General features: G+C 42.0%; 1 long non-coding RNA gene across 1 annotated transcript in view; it reads right to left on the bottom strand.

The window, feature by feature from the left end:
- The window catches only part of LOC122541881, a 7,022-nt gene extending 2,458 nt beyond the window's left edge, over window positions 1–4,564 (bottom strand). Inside the window, exons 1-2 of the long non-coding RNA XR_006309700.1 lie at window positions 4,536–4,564; window positions 3,832–3,886 (exon numbers count right to left, since the gene is read on the bottom strand). This is a non-coding gene — a long non-coding RNA (uncharacterized LOC122541881). The remainder of the gene's footprint in view (window positions 1–3,831; window positions 3,887–4,535) is intronic.
- Between the last annotated feature and the right edge of the window lie 3,959 nt (window positions 4,565–8,523).

Genomic DNA, 8,523 nt, shown 5'->3' with positions numbered 1-8,523 from the left:
AGTTATTGATCAGTACCCATCAGCCTCTGCTCTGTGAATGTGGGTGTAGTAATCAAACAGTAGCTGTCAGTTTCAGCAGTATGAATGTGGGAGTACTCTGCTCTGTGAGTACATAAATATAGTTGTCAATCTGTAGCTGTCAGTTTCTGCTTGGTGAATGTGTTTGTGTAATTGTCAATCCTTCAGTTTCTACTATGTGAATGTGAGAGCTGAGTTTTCACCTGTCACTATCAGTTTCTGCTTTATGAATGTGAGAGTTTAGTTATCAATCTTTCCCTGTCAGGCTCGAATGTCAGTGTTTGAGTGTATTTATTAATCTTTTCCTGTCAGTTTGTGTGACTGTAGTTACCAACTGGTACCTCTCAGCTTCTGCTCTCTGAGAATGTAGCTATCCGTTTGATTTGACCTGATTTATTATTCTTACACACTGAATTACAAAGGAAAGTATTGTTTTGTGTGCTTTACAGGCAGATAATATCATCCAAAATGCATCAGGGTAAAAGAATCCGCAATACAGCAGAGAGAGAGAGAGAGAGAGAGAGAGAGATTAACATTAAAATTTGAGCGAGATTAGAGTGGTGCTGGGAAAGCACAAATGGTCAGGCAGCATCTGAGGAGCAGGAAAAATGACGTTTTGGGCATAAGCCTTTCATCAGGAATGCCAGAAACGTCAATTTTCCTGCTCCTCGGATGTTGTCTGTTCTGCTGTGCTTTTCCAGCACCACTCTAATCTTGACTCTAATCTCCAGCATCTGCAGTACCCACTTTTGCCTTAAAATTTGAGCAGCCCATTCAAAAGTCTGATAACAGCAGAGAAGCTGTTCTTGAGTTAGTTGGGTGGTATATTCAGACTGCTGTATTTTCTGGGGGTAGCTAGGAAAATATTAGTTTATATACAGTAGATAGGGTGGGTGGAAGGGTGACAAGTAAAAGACAAATGGAGATATAGTCCAAAGAAAGAGAAGAACAGTAGGACAGACAAAGGAGTGGATAACTGTCAGACTAAGTGAGTGAATAGCCTCTTAATAGGGCCTGTTAATGGCTAACAATTGGTGGTGTATAACAGCAGACTTTATGTTAACAAGGCTGGATATGTGGGGTTCTGGGTAATGACATGAGAGAGCTCAAGCCTTAAAGTTGTAGAACACAATACTGAGTCCAGAAGGCTGTCGAGTTCCCAAGCAGAAAATGCTGTGCTGTTCTTCAAGCGTGCACTGAGCTTTACTAGAGCACTGCAGCGAACCTGTCACAGAGATGTTGGCCAGGGAACAGGATGGTGTGTTGAAGAGACAGGCAACTGGAAGCTCAGGGTCTTTTTGTGTGGATAGAATGTAGGCGTGCTGCAAAGTGGACACTCACTCTGCGTTCAGTTTCTCCAACATAGAGGAGATCACATTGTGCGCATTTTCCTTTCCACTATCAGTTCTGAGGACCAGTCACTAGACCTGCCACACCTGTGAATTTTCCACCAATTTTTGTTTTGTTATCAATCTCTACCTGTCAGTTTCTTCTCTGTGAATATGAGAGTGTTGTTACCAAAGTGTCCACGTCAATAAAGGTGATTTGAAATTGGGAGCATAATCAATCTATTCCTGTCAGTTTCTGTTTTATGAATACGAGAGTGTAGTTATCACTCTTTCTCCGAAATTTACTGCCACCTGCATGTGTCAGTTATTACCCAACCTGTCCCGGTCAGATTCTGCTCTGTGCATCTGAGAGTGCAGTTACTAATTTGTATCTATCAGCTTCTTGTTTATAAATATGCAAATTCATTTATTATACTGTACCTATGCAAATCTGTCAGTCTAGTTATCAATCTGTACCCGTCATATGTGTGTGCATGATTATTGTTCTCTCCCTTTTAGTTGCTGCAATGTGAATATGTGAGAGCAGATATCAACCCATGACTGTCAGTTTCAGTTGTGTCCATACGAGTGTTTAGGACTTGATGTATACATGCCAATTTCTGCTGTGTCCATGTGTGAATTTAGGAATTGATCTACATATGCCAGTTTCTGCTGTGTGACTGAAGTTCTCAATGAGTTCCAGTCACTTTCAACTCTTATATATCAAAGTTGCTCAATTGTCTGGCAGCCTATAATATTCAAAGAGTCTAATGACGTCCATGAATCTATTGTTGATTGCCAGAAAAACTCATCTGGTTCAGTAACGTCCTTGAATGAAGGAAACTGCCATCCTTCCCTTGTCTGCATATGACTGCACACACATCAATGGGTTTGATTCCTAAGTACCGCATGGGTAGTTAGGGATGGGCAATAAATGCTGGCCGAGCCAATGATGCCCCCATCCCATGACTGAACTGGGGAAAAAAAAAGTTATCTGTGACTGTGATTCAATCTGTGATAGCAATCTTTTAGGGTGTTGCGATTGGGCCTGAATCTCTGATGTATTTGGTGACTTATGACTCAATCACAGAATTGGTACTACCACTCAGCCTGTTGTGTCTGCACTGGGACATTCTATTCTTTATCTGTTCTCTGTACTAGTTTCCAATAACTGTTTTGAATTTCTTCCACTCACTTCCAGTGTCTCAGTGTAAATGCCAATTTGAGATTAGTTGTGCAGTTATCAGCCTTTGAATACCTATAGTGCCAGTTTTGCTCTGTGTGCTGTGATGAGTTGAGTATATGGATGCCATTTTCTTTCTATGTTCAGTTGTGTTTTTTTCAGTCAGGGTGTAGGATAAACCAGTTCAACGTTCGCTAAACCTGTGTGATTGAGGGATTAATGTTGGTTCAATACTTATCTTTGCCAAGAATTTGAATTTTACTGTATTCAATGTCAGTTTTATTTTTACATTTTGTGTGTGTACTAATCTTTGTTAGTTGCTGCTGAGCACTGCAATAATGTAACATCTAACACTAACATCCTCTGAAGCAATTAATAATTTGGTCAGTCAATTGATGACTGTCCATATCTGGAAGTAGTTGTTGGCCTAAATTACATTTTTCTCCCTTTAACCATTAACTGGCTGAGTGAGAGTGAGTTTTCTGGTGTGCTGCCAATCTGTATCACTTTGAAGAGTGGTACTGGTCTATATCACACCGACATTGTCTATTTGTCTCCTTGTGTTTCCAGTCCTGCATGTCATGATCTGATATACTTTATGAGGTGGGTTTAATGTCTTATCAATCAGTGTTTCATACATTTAAAAAGTATGGAAATGCTTCTGCATTACTCAGGCCCTCAACCAGAATGGGAGTGTGGATAAAGTGTGTTTTCATCAACACCAGGCTGGGAGACAGAGACAGATGTGTATGCACGTGTGTGAATGGGCTTTAAGCATCCTCTCTGGAAGCATCCTCTGTAGATCAGGATTGACCAAGAGGTTCATCTGGAATTTACATTGTTCGATTAGTTGTCCTGTACAAAGACAATATTTATCAAAAGAATAAAATTTGTCCTGCTCAGTTACTCAATATTCAACTTTGCTTCTATATCTGCACTCAATATCAACTTCATATATACTTGTTATAACAATGTAACAGCATGATTGATTATTGATTATAACTTTAAAAATGCCTATTCTACATATGGATTTAATGCAGCTCAAATGTATATTTATAACAAGCATACAGTCTAACCTGCTTCTAATCTTATGAATGATAATTGTCTTTGAATAATGGAATTTACCATCACTGAGGTGGTATGCATTCAGAACAGGGTGAGATAATATAGATTTATATATCGTCAGTTGTGTTTAACTCTTGGATTGAATGTGTACTTCTGGAAATTGAGGTCAATGTGCACCTGACTCAATCCACTCAGACAATAGAAAGGACCTTCTCCACTCTGTCAGTGGTAACATACCTGCTGGGTGTGAGAAGCAGCTGGTCGCTCTTGGATTGATCCATCAAATATTTGCCTGGAGAAAGACAAAAGAGAGAGCTCCTGTACATCACTAGCAGCTGAGTAGGAAGACATGATCAATGCAATATTCAGGTCATGATCATTATAATTCTTTGTTTTGAACAAGATAAGGTGAACAGAGCAGATCCTGGTTCCACTTGAGCCCTGAGCGCCTTCGAGTCTTTTTCTATTTGCGAAATTCAAAAATATTTTACTTTGATAAAAATAAACTAACCAACATATGGACATCTCCATAAATGGAATGGTTACAATTGGGAGTTCAATATCCAACTCCCAATACACCACCTGTTGAAAGACGAACACTGGGCCCGATTTCACATACTTGGAGACGTTTCCCGGTGCCTGCTATATTTACCCTTCACAGGATTATCACATTTGATTCTACTGTCCTTTATTTTAATGTCTATTCGTAACAAACAGCGTGAAATAGAAATCAAACATTTAATTCCCATCAGAGTTCAGGGGATTAAATTCCACAAGAATGTCCCACAGCAGCTTCTTCCCGCTCTGCCTCCCTCAGCAGGCCCACACACAGCCCGAGAAAGGCCTCTCTCTTCCCCCCAGCCCGCTCACTCCAAGTTCCGGGACCAGTTCCTGCTCCGCTCGGCCTCTTACAAACAGCCCCCGGTTCTCCCTGAACTCACCCCGAATCAATCCCGGTCTCGGAGCCCCCTCTGTGTCCCAGGCTCCCATCCCGATGTGCTGCTGGAAGGAGCCTGCTGTTCCCTCGCTTCCCTGGGCGCTGATCTCTCCATTGCGGTCTGTTTCAAACAAACCTCTTGCACTCACTGAGTAAATGCTCCTCAATGGCAGCGCGGGTGGAGGGCCTCACGCATGCGCTCCTCTGCTCAGGAGCGATCATCGCGCATGCGATATTTTCCCAAAAATTCCCAGAAACAAACATCAATTGGTCATTTCCCCCAATTCCCTTTTCTCCCAGTTGGACCAAAGGAACTGGGGATGTGGGGGGAAAGGGCGGAGAAGGTTTCAAGCTGGGACACTGCCCCTTTATGAAGCTCCATAGAGCTCATTCCCGGGTCATGTTAATAACTCCTCCCTCCGGCTCTCTCACAATCTGATCGGGGGGCGGGGAAGCTGGCGGTCACTCGGCCCTATCCTGTGCTCCCCCATTCGATAACATCACGTCTGATCGAATGTTAACTGTGATATTTAATCCTGCTGACCCTCATCCACAAATATTAACTCCTTGCACAAAGTAACATACAGAGAGATGGAATAAGTGGAACATTCTTACGAAGGCAGAAAATAACTGATGGAGAGAGTCTTGAATCACAGTGTCTGAGCTTATTTCTAGGTCAAGAGGGCCGTGGAAAAGTCAGACCTGATTTTAGTGTCATGTATGCTGCAGACATAAACCTTGTGATGTATTGTATGCCACAACGAGAGACCCCAGCTGTTTTTGTTTATTCACTCCTGGAACGTGGATGTTGCTGGCTGAGCCTACCATTTATTCTCCATCCCTTTGAGAAGGCGGTGTTGAGCCACCTTCTGGAATAGCTGTTGTCCATGTGCTGCCCACAATGCCATGAACACGGAGTTCCAGGGTCTTGATCAAGTGACAGTGAAAGAAAGTGTTTTTATTTCCAAGTCAGCATGGTGACTGCCTTGGAGGGGAACTTGTCCGATATCAAGGCGGTGTTCCCTGACATCAGCTGCCTTTATCCTTTTAGATGGAAGTAGTCGCAATTTGGAAGGTCCACCTTTTACAAATTACAAAACTTGAATCTCTTTGACAGCGGCACAGACAGACGTCTCTACGGCCGACAGCGAGAAATCAGAATAATGTGTTGCCTCCCTGGTGTCAGGATCAAGGATATCTCGGAGAGAGTGCAGGATAATCACAAAGGGGCTTACACGTTGGAACTAACTACACAGGAAGGGAAAGGGATGAGATTCCGAAGGAAGAATAAGGAAGAGAGGCAAGAATTTAGAAAGGAGGTCCGCTCCGGTAGTAATATCTAGATTACTCCCGCTGCTACGAGCGACTGAGAGAAGGAATAGGATGATAGAGCAGAGGAATGCCCAACTCAGGAACTGGTGCAGGGGAGAGGTGCTCTCATTTTTGGATCATTGGAATCTCTTCTGGGGAAGAAATGACCAGTATAAAAAGGAAGCATTGTACCTGAATTGGAATGGATCTAATATACTGGTAGGGATATTTTCTTGAGCTGCTGGGGAAGGATTAAACTGGTAAGGTGTGGAGGTGGGGGAGGTCAGTCGAAACCAGGGAGATAGTGAACAAAGATGTCAATCTGAGGCTGGTAGTCGGTAAGTCAAACACCAATGCCAGACAGGTACATAGCAGAGAATGAGATAGGATTGATAACTTAAATTGCATTTATTTCAATGCAAGAGGCCTAACAGGGAAGGAGGATGAATCAGGACATGGTTAGGATTGGAATTGGGATATCATAGCAATTAGAGACATGGCTTAGGCATGACACAACTGGCAGCTTAATGTTCCAGGAATTAAATACTATAGGAAGGATGGGAGGAGGGGTCAGCAAGAGAAAGTGGGGAGTGACATGTTTGGTAAGAGATAAACTCACACCTTTACTAAGGGTGGATATTCCTGGGCTTATATCCATGGAAATTATTTGGGTGGAACTGAGAAATAAGAAAGGGTTTGATCACCTTATTGGGATTGAACTGTAGACACCCCAACAGTCAGCAGGAAATTGAGAAACAAATTTGTCAGGAGATCTTAGACAGCAGGAAGAATGGTGTGGTTATGCTGAGGGATTTTAACATTCCAGACATAGATTAGGACTGCCATATTGTTAATGGTTTAGACAGACAGAAATTTCTTAAGTGTGTACAAGAAGATTTTCTGATTCAGTATGTGAATGTACCTTCTAGACAAGGTGCAAATCTTGACCTACTCTTGGGATATAATGCTGTGTCAGTGGGGGAGCACTTTGGGGCCAGCGACCATAATTTTATTAGTTTTAAAACTGTGACGGAAAAGGATAGACCAGATCTAAAAGTTAAATTCCTAATTTCGAGGAAGGCCAATTTTGAGAGTGTTGTGCAAAAACTTTCAAAAGTTGACTAAGGGCAGATGTTCACTTGAGAAGGGATGGCTGAAAAATGGAAAGCCTTCAAAAATGACAAAAGGATGGTCCAGAGACAGTATGTTCCTGTTAGGGAGAAAAACTTGACTGGTAGATGTGGGAAATGCTGCATGAGAAAAGAACTTGAGGTTTTGGTCCAAATAAGAAGGAAGCATATGTTAGTTAAATACAGCAGAGTTTGAATGAATCCTCCAAAGAGTATAAAGGCAGTGGAGATATACTTTAAGAAGGAAATCAGGAGGGCAAAAAAGGGACATAACATAGCTTTGGCAAATAGTGTTAAGGAGAATTCAAATAGATTTTATAAATACATGAAAATCAAAAGGCTAACCAGGGAAAGAATAGGGCCCAACAAAGATTAACAAGGCAGCCTATGTGTGGAACAACACGAAATGTGGAAGATACTTAGTGAGTGCTTATTGAGGAGAAGGAAATGGAAGATATAGAACGTGGGGAAACAGATAGTGACATCTTAAAAAATGTCCGTAATACAGAGGAGGTGCTACTGAATGTTTTTAAATAGAAAAGGTGGATAAAGCACAAACACATGATCAGGTGTACCCTGAAACACGGTGATAAGCAAGGGAAGTGATTGTTGGGCCCCTTGCTGAGATATTTGTATCATCAATAGTCACAGGTGAAGTGCAAAAAGACTGGAGGCTGGCTAATGTGGTGCCACTATTGAAGAAAGGAGGTAAGGAAAAGCCAGGGAACTATTGAACAGTGAGCGTAACATCGGCAGTAGGCAAACAGTTGAGGGGATTGTGAGAGACAGGATTTACATCTTTTGAAAGGCCAGGATTGCTTAGGGGTAGTCAACATGGCTTTCTGCGTAGGAAATTATGTATCACTAACTCGACTGAATTTTTTTTAATTGATAAGGAAGAGGATTGATGAGGGCAAAGTGGTGGGTGTGATCCATATGGCTTTCAATAAGGCATTTCACAAGGTTTCCCATGGGAGATTGGTTAGCAAGATTGGATCACATGGAATACAGGGAGAACCAACCATTTGGACACAGAACTTGTTTGAAGGTAGAAGACAGAGGGTGATGGTGGAGGGATGCTTTTCAGACTGGAGGCCTGTGACAAGTGATGTGCTACAAGGATCACTGCTGAGTCCACTGCTTTTCATCATTTATATAAATGATTTTAGTTAAAAAATTACACAACTCCAGGTTATAGTCCAACAGGTTTATTTGGAAGTACAAGCTTTCAGAGTGCTGCTCCTCCATCAGGTGTCTGTATTTAGAAAGCTTGTTGGACTATAACCTGGTGTTGTGTCATTTTTAACTTTGCATACCCCAGTCCAGCACCAGCACGTCCACATTATTATGAATGATTTGGATGTGAGGTTGCAGGTATTGTTAGTAAGTTTGCAGATTACACAAAAATTGGAGGTGTAGTAAACAGCAAAGAAGGCTACCTCAGACTACAGCAGGATCTCGATCAGATGGGCCATTGGACCCAGGAGTGGCATATTGAGTTCAATTTATATCAATATGAGGTGCTGCAATTTCGAAAGGCAAATCAGGGCA

Source organism: Chiloscyllium plagiosum, chromosome 38, assembly GCF_004010195.1.
Source record: "Chiloscyllium plagiosum isolate BGI_BamShark_2017 chromosome 38, ASM401019v2, whole genome shotgun sequence".
In the NCBI taxonomy this organism is placed as follows: domain Eukaryota; kingdom Metazoa; phylum Chordata; class Chondrichthyes; order Orectolobiformes; family Hemiscylliidae; genus Chiloscyllium; species Chiloscyllium plagiosum.
Note: the sequence above shows the minus strand (reverse complement) of the source record. Positions and strands in the feature narration are given on the sequence as shown.